The sequence below is a fragment of the Aegilops tauschii genome, chromosome 4, assembly GCF_002575655.3.
Source record: "Aegilops tauschii subsp. strangulata cultivar AL8/78 chromosome 4, Aet v6.0, whole genome shotgun sequence".
Lineage (NCBI taxonomy): Eukaryota > Viridiplantae > Streptophyta > Magnoliopsida > Poales > Poaceae > Aegilops > Aegilops tauschii.
This window is the reverse complement of record NC_053038.3, coordinates 321,963,839-321,976,771: the sequence shown is the minus strand read 5'-3', so window position 1 is coordinate 321,976,771 and position 12,933 is coordinate 321,963,839.

The window sequence follows — 12,933 nt, the reverse complement described above, 5'->3', positions numbered from 1 at the left end:
CGGTATGCTGACACACACAGTACTCGAGGATTTATAACAGAGGTAAATCACATGTATAAAATAACGTAAATACTATTACCTCAATCCAAAATAGCGGAAGTAACAAGGTTGTGGATTCCCATCAACACCAACGGCAAAGTTGAGTGTAGAAATCGTAACCCTAACGTATCACTTACTCGTCGTAAGAATCCTGCAACATGAAACGTTGCAGCCCGAAAACGGGTCAGCACATGGAATATGCTGGCAAATTCACACCATAGAGAAATGATGAACAAAGGCTATCACTACATGCATATATGGCTGGTGGAAAAGCTCTATGGTTATAATATTTTTGCGAAAAGCCAATTTTTCCCTACTGCAAAGGAATAAATTTTATTTAACTATCATGGTGGTTGTGAAACATTGAGATGGTTGACAGCATCTCAATCCCAATTAAGTATCATCATTAACCCAACAATATTAATTAAAGTAACATGATGAGATCAACGGGATAATCCAAGAACTAGATACTCAAGATGTCCATAACCGGGGACACGGCTAATCATGATTAGTTTGTACACTCTGCAGAGGTTTGCGCACTTTTCCCCACAAGACTCGATCTCCTCTGTTGGATTACTCGCACTACCTGGTGTTTGAGTAACGGATGACCGAGACACAGTCTTTCAGAAGTGTTTGCACCTTACGTATGGGTAGACAGTTACACCTACTTTCCCCTACATCTGCTAGTCTACCACTGTAAGAGTTCACACAACTTAGTCAACTATGATAGAGCCCATAATAGCTTGCGGCTGCACACGGAAGTTTCTAGCATGAATAATCTTATGATCCCTTTGAGCCTGGGTGGCGGTCCAAAAGAAAAACAGGCAATCCTGGAATACCCAGGTACCTCAATCCACCCAGATGTGAGTTTTAGTTGCCACCTTAAGTAAACCATTAATTAACAATCTCACATCTGTCATGAATATCACTCAGACCCAATCCACGTCTACGAGCATAGCATGGCAATATAATAGGAACGTAGAAGTAACTCCCAAGGGTTTGATAAATAAAACAGGTAATAGGTACTACCTCAACTACTTCCCAATACCCACAATTTAATTAGATCCTATCATGCAATGTTTGAGGATTGATCTAATGCAATGAAAACTGGGTATGGAAAAGGTATGATCAAAGTGTGAACTTGCCTGCAATGTTGATGAAGATGATTCGCACTCAATACTCTGGATAGATCTACTCTTCACACTCCGGTCAATCTATCGTGAGCAAGCAATAGCAACCATACATAAGCAATCACTCAAAAGATCAGAAAGAACGAGGGAAACAATTCGGAAAATTTCAAAACCAAGCAAATAACTCTTGCAACATAAAACAATTTCTAACAGCACCAAAATTATGTGAATTTGGCCTTATCAGAAAGTTTAGGTCAAGAGCTTCGCTTTGCAAAAAGAATCAACTCAAACGGAGTTACCGAACTTAAGTTATGAACAAAAGAAGTTTGAATTCAAATCTGATATAATTCAAATTTTAAAATTTCAAAAACATGTTTGAGTTGGATTACTGGTTAGAGGAGGTCATAACGAAGAAGTGGGCGTTGGTTTCGTTGGATTTGGATAAACGAGTAAAAAGTAACGAACGTTTGAAGAACAGGGACTAATCTGTAAAGACATCATCACAGATAGGTCCCTGACCGAAAATAACAAAAAAAGAAAAAGCTAAATAGTGAACGTTCGTTTATAGGATCTAAACAGTGGACGTTCGCTGTTTAGTAAAACCTAAAAAAACAGATCTAGGCTAGGTTTTTTTTTTAAACCGAACTTGAAAAAAAATCGGATTGGACCGGCGGGTTATACCGGTTCAGCAACGGTCTGGCGCCGGCGGGGAAACTCCGGCGAGGCGGGGCAGTGGCGACGGCGAGCTCCGGCGCGGCGGCTCGGCTGCTTCGGGTCGAAGCACGGGGAGGCGCGGCGCGGCGAGGTGAGGAGGATGGCGGCGTCGGCGGCGGTCCTCGGTGACGGGACGAAGCGAGGCCGCGGCGGCAGATCTCGTCGGGGCGGGGCTCCGGCGAGGGCGGCGGTTGCGGCGGGGAGGAGGAGAGAGAGGTCGGGGCCCGAGGCGACGCTATTTAAGGGGGGAGGGGCGGCGCGGTGGCGTGCGGGAGGGGCAGAGGAGAGGCGGCGGAGGGAGTCCCGCACGGGTACGGGCGGCGGCGGCGATGCCGTGGTGGAGGCGGATTCCGCCGGAGTCGGGGACGGGCGCGGGCGCGCTGGGCCGCGGCCTAGCTGGAGCTGGGCCGGCCCAGTTCGGCGGAGGGAGAGAGGAGAGAGAGAGCAGTGCTGGGCTTCGGCCTGGCACTGTCCGAAGAGTTTTTTTTAACAGAGAGAAAAAGAAAAGAAATAGAATATAAAATAAAATATTATATAGGGATATAATATATCTAAATTTTCAGAAAAAGATTTCCTACAACGTGAACATTTTTCTAACGGCAAATAAAATCCTCAAAATTCAAATAAATCAAACAGTGCTACTGCCTTAATAAAATCCAATAAATCATTTTTAATACCCAAAATGATTTCAAATTTATTTCTCTCCAATTTTCTGTTGTAGGGAATCATGTTACCCTATTTTCTGTATATTTTATTTTTGGAGAAAAATAATTTAAATAAAACTCAAATAACTCCAATATTGAAAAATAATTTCAATGGGACTTTGAATTTAATCCCTTGAAACTCCCAACTCATATTTCATTTGTTTTGAAGAAGTCATTTTATCTTCTCTCGTGAAAATCATTGAGTTGCATAAAGTTTCAGAAATGGGAAATATTTTCAAATGAAATTCAAATATTTTCAACACCCCTTGTCATTTTAAATAAATGGAAGAAGTCATGTCATCTTCTCTCCAGGGTTTTGTGGTGAAAAGAATTTGAATTCATGGAGATCATAAAAGCAAAATGAAAGTTTGGGAAAGTCCTTTTATTCCCTCTCATTTAACTTTCAAAAGATTTCGAATTCCACTCACTTTCAGTCAATCAATCAAACAATCAATCCAATCTATCTGTTTATTATAACATTCCAAAATTTAGAATTTTGGGATGTTACAGTGAGGAATAAATCGAATTTGGCTGTACTAAATACATTAGAAACAAATACAATTGCTATATTTCCAAGTTGTTAAGCATGCTTGGTTTGGTTAACTGTCTGATCTTCTATTAGGAGTATGTTACATTGTGCAATGTGGTGCTCAGTTAACGTTTGGTTCATTTGTTGTGGTGTTTAGTTAACTTCTTGGTTCAATTCTGCAATGCGGTGTTCAATTGATGTGGCTACATTCTCTTATTGTATACCATGTGAGGAATAAATCGAATTTGGCTGTACTAAATACATGAGAAACAAATACAATTGCTATATTTCCAAGTTGTTAAGCATGCTTGGTTTGGTTAACTATCTGATCTTCTATTAGGAGTATGTTATATTGTGCAATGTGGTGCCCAGTTAACGTTTGGTTCATTTATTGTGGTGTTTAGTTAACTGCTTGGTTCAATTCTGCAATGCGATGTTCAATTGCTGTGGCTACATTTTGTTACTGTATACCATGTGAGGAATAAATCGAATTTGGCTGCACTTAATACATGAGAAACATATACAAGTGCTATATTTCCTAGTTCTTAATCATGCTTGGTTTGGATAAATGGGTTTTCCATGTGGCTTGAATTAATCTGATGAATCTGCAATGTGCTTATTTATCATCAACATATTTTACTGATAGCATGCGAACCCTTACTTAACCTGATGAGTAACTACCTTATACGTGTTGCAGGGAAACAATGGGAAGCACTGAGGTTTACAAGATGATACTAACTATTATACCTTGCCTTTTTGTATTCCTCTGCCCCATTTCCAATATAGAGAAGATATTTATGCACATCCTTGTTTTCAGGTTTCACTGATGATTACCTCTCAAACCACCTCAATATTCGCCTTCCGCTTCAGCAGTTTTCCAAATGAGATGCATCTTTCTATGTACCGTCTATGATGTTAATTTCAAAAGGTTCTAGATGTTGCATGTGAAACTTGCTGCTGGTAGAGTTGTGTAATGGGGTAGCTGAGTACTGAAGCTATATCATGTTGTACGTCTATGTATTTCAATTATGAAATCCTGCATCCTTAATATGGAAATGGAATATATTATGTGCTTAATATGAATGTCAATTAGATTAGTAAATGGATTATTAATAATAGGGAAATTATCCCGCTAATTGGGTTTTCCTATTGCGAACGGTTAATGAGAAACCACCGTGGGCGATGACCTCAGGCAACACACACAGTTTCTAGGAATAAACCGTGTTGGATCAATGAACAATCACACATGACATTCTCCTCAAAACTGTTTGCATTACGCCGCCTTACGCAAACGTTTTCCTTGTAGTGACTGTGTGGGATGTATATACGAACGGAAACGTTTAGTGGTGACTGACTGTGTGGGATGTACTTATGACCGGAAATGATTTCGCCTGTATAATTGTATTTTTTAGCACTACTGCACGTATTTCTCTATTTGAGTGCTCGTCGGTCGCACACGACCTCATTTTGCCGAGTGTGTGTGCCAGGAGGGCATATCCCCAACGGTTTCTGGGTCGTGTAGGAAGTACCCCCCTATCGCCCACACTCACTTGGCGACGGTTCCGAATGTCATCGCGGAAAGGGGTTAAAAACCGTTTGTTTATGACCGACGCGCACCAGTGTATTGAGAATCAAAGAGAGAGAGAAGAAGCCATCTAGCAACTAGCTATGGACCCATAGGTCTGTGGTAAACTACTCATGCTTCATAGGGAGGGCAATAAAGTTGATGTAGATGCCCTCCGTGATCGAATCCACCTCCGGCAGGATGCCGGAAAAGGCCCCAAGATGGGATCTCACATGAACAGAAGGTTGCGGCAGTGGAAAAGTGTTTTCGTGGATGCTTCTGGTGGTTTGGGAATATATGTGAATATATAGGACGAAGAATTAGGTCAGGGGAGTCATGAGGGGCCCACAAGGCAGGGGGAGCGCCCTACCCCCTAGGCACGCGCTCCCCCCTTGTGGCCGCCTCGTGGCTCTTCCTACTTGATTTCCAAGTCTCATGGGTGTCTTTTGGTCCAAGAAAAATCATCGTGAAGGTTTTATTCCGTTTGGTATTCCTTTTCCGCGAAACTCAAAAACAAGGAAAAAACAGAAACTGACAGTGGGCTCTAGGTTACTAGGTTATTCCCAAAAATAATATAAAATATCATAATCATGCATATAAAACATCCAAAACAGATAATATAATAGCATGGAACAATAAAAAATTATAGATACGTTGGAGACGTATCAGTTATGAATTTATTCCTAATATGATAGGCATCCAAGAGGGGTATAATAAACCTTTCATATAAAGTGCATTGAATACTATGAGAAGTTTGATTCCTTATGATTGTTTTGAGATATATAGATGGTGATATTAGAGTCATGCTAATGAGTAATTTTGAATTGGAGAAATACTTGTGTTAATGTTTGTGATTCCCGTAGCATGCACGTATGGTGAACCGTTATGTAACGAAGTTGGAGCATGAGGTATTTTTTGATTGTCTTCCATATGAGTGGATGTCGGGGACAAGCGATGGTCTTTTCCTACCAATCTATCCCCCTAGGAGCATGCGTGTAGTACTTTGTTTCGATGACTAATAGATTTTTGCAATAAGTATGTGAGTTCTTTATGACTAATGTTGAGTCCATGGATTATACGCACTCTCACCCTTCCACCATTGCTAGCCTCTCTAGTGCCGTGCAACCTTCGCCGGTACCATATACCCACCATATACCTTCCTGGAAACAACCACCATACCTACCTATTATGGCATTTCCATAGCCATTCCGAGATATATTGTCATGCAACTTTCCACCATTCCATTTTATTATGACACGTTCCATCATTGTCATATTGCTTTGCATGATCATGTAGTTGACATCGTATTTGTGGAAAAGCCACCTTTCATAATTGTTTCATACATGTCACTCTTGAGTCATTGCACATCCCGGTACACCGCCGGAGGCATTCATATAGAGTCATATTTTGTCCTAAGTATTGAGTTGTAATTTTTGAGTTTTAAGTAAATAAGAGTGTGATGATCTTCATTATTATAGCACTGTCCCATGTGAGAAAAATAAATAGAAGGGAGGCCAAAGAAGCCAAATAAAAAAAGAAAGAAAAAAATGAGAGAAAAAGAGAGAAGGGGCAATGTTACTATCCCTTTTTTCCACACTTGTGCTTCAAAGTAGTGATACGCCTCCATCGTATCTATAATTTTTTATCGTTAAATGCCAATATTCTACAACTTTTATATACTTTTGGCAACTTTTTATACTATTTTGGGACTAACATATTGATCCAGTGCCCAGTGCCAGTTCCTGTTTGTTGCATGTTTTTTGTTTTGCAGAAAATCCATATCAAACGGAGTCCAAACGGGATAAAAACTTACGGAGATTGTTTTGGGATATACGTGATTTTTTGGAAGAAGAATCAACGCGAGACGATGCCTGAGGGGGCAACGAGGCAGGGGCGCACCCCAGGGGGGTGAGCGCGCCCCTGACCCTCGTGGCCACCCCGGAAGGCGGTTGGTGCCCTTCTTTCGCCGCTAGAAAGCCAATATCCAGATAAAAATCGTGTCCAAATTTCAGCCTAATCAGAGTTAGGGATCTCCGAAAATATAAGAAACGGTGAAAGGCCAGAATCTGGAACGCAGAAACAGAGAGAGACAGAGAGACAAATCCAATCTTGGAGGGGCTCTCGCCCCTCCCATGCCATGGAAGCCAAGGACCAGAGGGGAAACCCTTCTCCCATCTAGGGAGAAGGTCAAGGAAGAATAAGAAGAAGGGGGGCCCTCTCCCCCCTCTCTTTCGGTGGCGCCGGAATGCCGTCGGGGCCATCATCGTCACTGCAATCTACACCAACACCTCCGTCATCTTCACTAACATCTCCATCACCTTCCCCCATCTATGTACAGCAGTCCACTCTCCCGCAACCCGTTGTACCCTCTACTTGAACATGGTGCTTTATGCTTCATATTATTATCCAATGATGTGTTGCCATCCTATGATGTCTGAGTAGATTTTCGTTGTCCTATCGGTAATTGGTGAATTGCTATGATTGGTTTAATTTGCTTGTGGTTATGTTGCTGTCCTTTGGTTCCCATCATATGAGCGCGCGCATGGATCACACCATAGGGTTAGTTGTATGTTGATAGGACTATGTATGGAGGGCAAGAGTGACAGATGCTTCAACCTAGCATAGAAATTGATGCATACGGGATTGAAGGGGGACCAATATATCTTAATGCTATGGTCGGGTTTTACCTTAATGAACGTTAGTAGTTGCGGATGCTTGCTAATAGTTCCAATCATAAGTGCATAGAATTCCAAGTCAGGGATGAGATGCTAGCAGTGGCCTCTCCCATATAAAACTTGCTATCGGTCTAGTAAAGTAGTCAATTGCTTAGGGACAATTTCGCAACTCCTACCACCACTTTTCCACACTCGCTATACTAACTTTATTGTGTCTTTATCAAAACAGCCCCTAGATTTTATTTACGTGCTCTTTATATTCTTGCAAACCTATCACGTTACACCTACAAAGTACTTCTAGTTTTATACTTGTTCTAGGTAAAGCGAACGTCAAGCGTGCGTAGAGTTGTATCGGTGGTCGATAAAACTTGAGGGAATATTAGTTCTACCATTAGCTCCTCGTTGGGTTCGACACTCTTACTTATTGAAAGAGGTGACAATTGATCCCCTATACTTGTGGGTTATCAAGACCTTTTTCTGGCGCCGTTGCCGGGGAGTTATAGCGTGGGGTGAATATTCTCGTGTGTGCTTGTTTGCTTTATCACTAAGTAATTTTTATTTGCTGTTCTAAGTTGTTCTCTGTCTTTAGTTATGGATATGGAACACGAAATACCAAAAAATGTAGGTTTACATGCTACTCATGGAGATAGGGGACCTCCTAAAACCCTCGATGCTCATTATGTGAAAGATATTATGTACTACTTTGATAATCCTGAGAAAACCCCATTCAACTTTATAATGGGAGTAACGTTGGATCACGTGAATACTTTAAGGATTATCGCTTGACTCAAAAAGGGAAACTATTATGGGATCAAATTCATATATTGAAGTGGTATGCTCGGGAACTATGCTTGAGATATGATTATACTTGTTGCTCTAGGATGAAGGCTCCACACCTTCCCTTTTCATGCAAATTTAATGATGATGAAACCTTGGCTTCTTATGCTAATTGTATATATGATTACTCTGATGTGGAACAAATAGAAGAATTCGTTGCTTTTATGGGTGCTTATGAAATTGAATCTTTGTTTAAAGAGTGTGAAAATCTTGATGATGTTGTTTACAGACCTGAAAATTTTGCTATACTTAAATATTGCTATGAGAATTATGAATTCAATTCCGATATTGATGATTTTATTGAGAGACTTTCCGTTGTCCAAGAAGAGACTAATATTTTGCAGGAGTCTATGGAAGAAGAAATTGATGAAACTGTGAGCTCATTGGATGAAAAAGATGAGGAGGAGAGCGAAGAACAAAAGGAGGAAGAGCGGATTGATCACCCGTTCCCACCATATAATGAGAGTTACTCTTTATCCCATACATTGTTTAATTTCCCTTCGAATTTACCGAAGAATGAATGCTATGATGATTTTTATGATCCCGTTGATTCTTTTGAAATATCCCTTTTTGATGATGCTTGCTATGCTTGTGGCCAAGATGCCAATATGAATTATGCTTATGAAGATGAACTTGCTATAGTTCCTTATGTTAAACATGAAATTGTTGCTATTGCACCCACGCATGATAGTCCTATTATCTTTTTGAATTCTCCCGACTACACTATATCAGAGAAGTTTGCCCTTATTAAGGATTATATTGATGGGTTGCGTTTCACTACTACACATGATGATTTTGATAGATATAATATGTGTGCTTGCTGCTCCTACTTGCAACTATTATGAGAGAGGAAGTACATCTCCGCCTCTCCATGTTTCCAATATGATAAAATTGCAAGAAATTGTTTATACTATGCATTGGCCTTTACTAGGTGTGCATGAATTGTTCTTTTATGACATGCCGATGCATAGGAAGAGAGTTAGACTTCATTGTTGCATGATATATGTTACTTTGTGCTCACTACTAAATCACAAATCATTGTTAATTAAAATTGGCTTTGATATACCTTGGGATCCGGGTGGATCCATTACTTGAGCACTATATGCCTAGCTTAATGGATTTAAAGAAAGCGCTGCCAGAGAGACAACCTGGAAGTATTAGAGAGTCATTTATTTCTTTTGAGTGCTTTTATATAGTTTAAAAACAAAAAATAAAGAGGGGAACCCAAAACTTTTCAAAAAAGGAAAGTGAAAGTGAGAGAGACAAGCATTGTTGAAGTGAGGGAGCTCCTTGAACTTTGTTCATGCTCACGGAAACTTTGTAAATCTTGATTACAGAAACTTTTCAACTAAAAATAATTATCCCCTTGTACAATTCCATTGTATTATAAAAATAATGTGCCAAGATTTGCCTTTAGGATGTTTAGATTGCTTGTTGGTTTGTGCGGTGCAGAAACAGAAACTTTGGCTGTAGTGCGCGATTTTACATTTTTTACTGGAACGTCAAATGGTTCTGAAAATTTTTTGCATTGTCTTTCCATACAAATTTTTTTTCCTAAATTTTTCAGAATATTTGGAGTACCAGAAGTATGGTGAATGTTCAGATTACTACAGACTGTCCTGTTTAAGACAGATTCTGTTTTTGATGCATAGTTTGCTTGTTTTGATGAAACTATCGATTTCTATCAGTGGATTAAGCCATGGAAAAGTTATGTTACAGTAGCTACAATGCAAAAACAAAATATGAATTGGTCTGCAACAGTACTTAGAGTAGTGATTTGCTTTATTATACTAACGGATCTTACCGAGCTTTCTATTGAGTTTTGTGTGGATGAAGTGTTCGAAGATCGAGGAGGTCTCGATGTGAGGAGTAGGAGGAGGGGAAAGAGCTCAAGCTTTGGGATGCCCAAGGCACCCCAAGTAAATATTCAAGGAGACTCAAGCGTCTAAGCTTGGGGATGCCCCGGAAGGCATCCCATCTTTCTTCAACAAGTATTGGTATGATTTCGGTTTCATTTCATTCATGTGATATGTGCAAATCTTGGAGCGTCTTTTGCATTTAGTTTTCACTTTTCTTTTATGCACCATGCTGGTATGAGATAGTCCTTGGTTTATTTATAGAATGCTCTTTGCACTTCACTTATATCTTTTGAGTATGGATTTATAGAATGCTTCATGTGCTTCACTTATATCTTTTGAAGTTTGGATTGCCTGTTTCCCTACACATAGAAAACCGCCATTTGTAGAATGCTCTTTTGCTTCACTTATATTTGTTAGAGCGTGGGCATATCTTTTGTAGAAAGAATTAAACTCTCCTGCTTCACTTATATCTATTTAGAGAGTTGACAGGACCTGGTCATTCACATGGTTAGTCATAAAATCCTACATAAAACTTGTAGATCACTAAATATGATATGTTTGATTCCTTGCAATAGTTTTGCGATATAAAGATGGTGATTTTAGAGTCATGCTAGTGGGTAGTTGTGGATTGTAGAAATACTTGTGTTGAAGTTTGTGATTCCCGTAGCATGCACGTATGGTGAACCGTTGTGTAACGAAGTTGGAGCATGAGGTATTTATTGATTGTCTTCCTTATGAGTGGCGGTCGGGGACGAGCGATGGTCTTTTCCTACCAATCTACCCCCATAGGAGCATGCGCGTAGTACTTTGTTCCGATGACTAATAGATTTTTGCAATAAGTATGTGAGTTCTTTATGACTAATGTTGAGTCCATGGATTATACGCACTCTCACCCTTCCATCACTGCTAGCCGCTTCGGTACCGTGTATTGCCCTTTCTCACCTCGAGAGTTGGTGCAAACTTTTCCGGTGCATCCAAACCCCGTGATACCATACGCTCTATCACAGATAAGCCTCCTTATATCGTCCTAAAGACAGCCACCATACCTACCTATCATGGCATTTCCATAGCCATTCCGAGATATATTGCCATGCAACTTCCATCATCATCATATACATCACTTGAGCATTCATTGTCATATTGCTTTGCATGATCGTAAGATAGCTAGCATGATGTTTTCATGGCTTGTCCATTTTTTGATATCTTTGCTACGCTAGATCATTGCACATCCCGGTACACCGCCGGAGGCATTCATACAGAGTCATATCTTTGTTCTAGTATCGAGTTGTAATATTGAGTTGTAAGTAAATAAAAATGTGATGATCATCATTATTAGAGCATTATCCCATGCGAGGAAAGGATGATGGAAGCTATGATTCCCTCACAAGTTGGGATGAGTCTCTGTACTTTACAAAAAAATAAAAGAGGCCAAAGAAGCCCACAAAAAAATAAAAGAGGCCAAAGAAGCCCACCAAAAAAACAAAAAAATGAGAGAAAAAGAGAGAAGGGGCAATGCTACTATCCTTTTACCACACTTGTGCATCAAAGTAGCACCATGTTCTTCATATTGAGAGTCTCTTGAGTTATCACTTTCATATACTACTGGGAATTTTTTATTATAGAACTTGGCTTGTATATTCCGATGATGGGCTTCCTCAAATGCCCGAGGTCTTCATGAGCAAGCAAGTTCGATGCACACCCACTTAGTTTCATACACTTATATCTCTTAGTGCATCCGTTGCATGGCAATCCCTACTCCTCGCATTGACGTCAATTGATGGGCATCTCCATAGCCCGTTGATTAGCCGCGTCGATGTGAGACTTTCTCCCTTTTTGTCTTCTCCACACAACCTCCATCATCATATTATAGTCCACCTATAGTGCTATATCCATGTATCACTCTCATGTATTGCGTGAAAGTTGAAAAAGTTTGAGAACATCAAAAGTATGAAACAATTGCTTGGCTTGTCATCGGGGTTGTGCATGATTTGAATACTTTGTGTGGTGAAGATGGAGCATAGCCAGACACTGGTGCGCGTCAGTCCTAAACAAAGGGTTTAAAACCCCTTTCCACGATGGCATTTGGAACCATCGCCAAGTGAGTGTGGGCGATAGGGGGGGTCCTTCCCACACGACCCAGAAACCGTCGGGGATAGGGCCCCTACATTACTCCTACTTGTTTCTGCTCGCATTGCCATCGCAGTCGGTATTCTGTGGTGCTACGTTTACGATGCGCGACCCATCACAAATGGTTCACTATTATAGAACGTGTATGATGTGCGGCCCATCACCAACGGTTCACCGTTAAGAAGATTAGCTAATCATCGTACGAGTGTCGGATAGGATTACGAAACGTCGGACCGTCATAACGTCGTCATACACGACAACTATCGCACACGCTATTTTGTGGTGCAACGTTTACGATGCATACTTCATCAGAAACAGTTCATGGCTGCAAATCGTGTACGATAAGGCAACTAACACAAACGTTTAGTTTGCCCGCACCGTTTGTGATATTGTCTGACATCGCACACGCTTTGCACATGGCAACTGTGTGCATGCTTGCACACGTTTCCTCTCTATGAACCGTCTCGGATTATGGTGCATATCGCAAACGTATGTGTTTTACCAACCGTGTGTGCCGTAACAACCTGGAGAGCGTAATTTCACCATAATTTAATTGCTGCTTTTCCAAATTGTACCGGATTTGGATTTGAATTTGAATGTATGCTACGGCTTTATTCATATCCATCAGGTTCAACAACCAATGCACTATTCGATTCATAGGTACATATGTTCAAGAATTACATAAGAACCAAATAAAGAATGATGAACCACAGTTGTATACTTGTACTATTAAAGACGGTAAAGAAAGAGGCAAA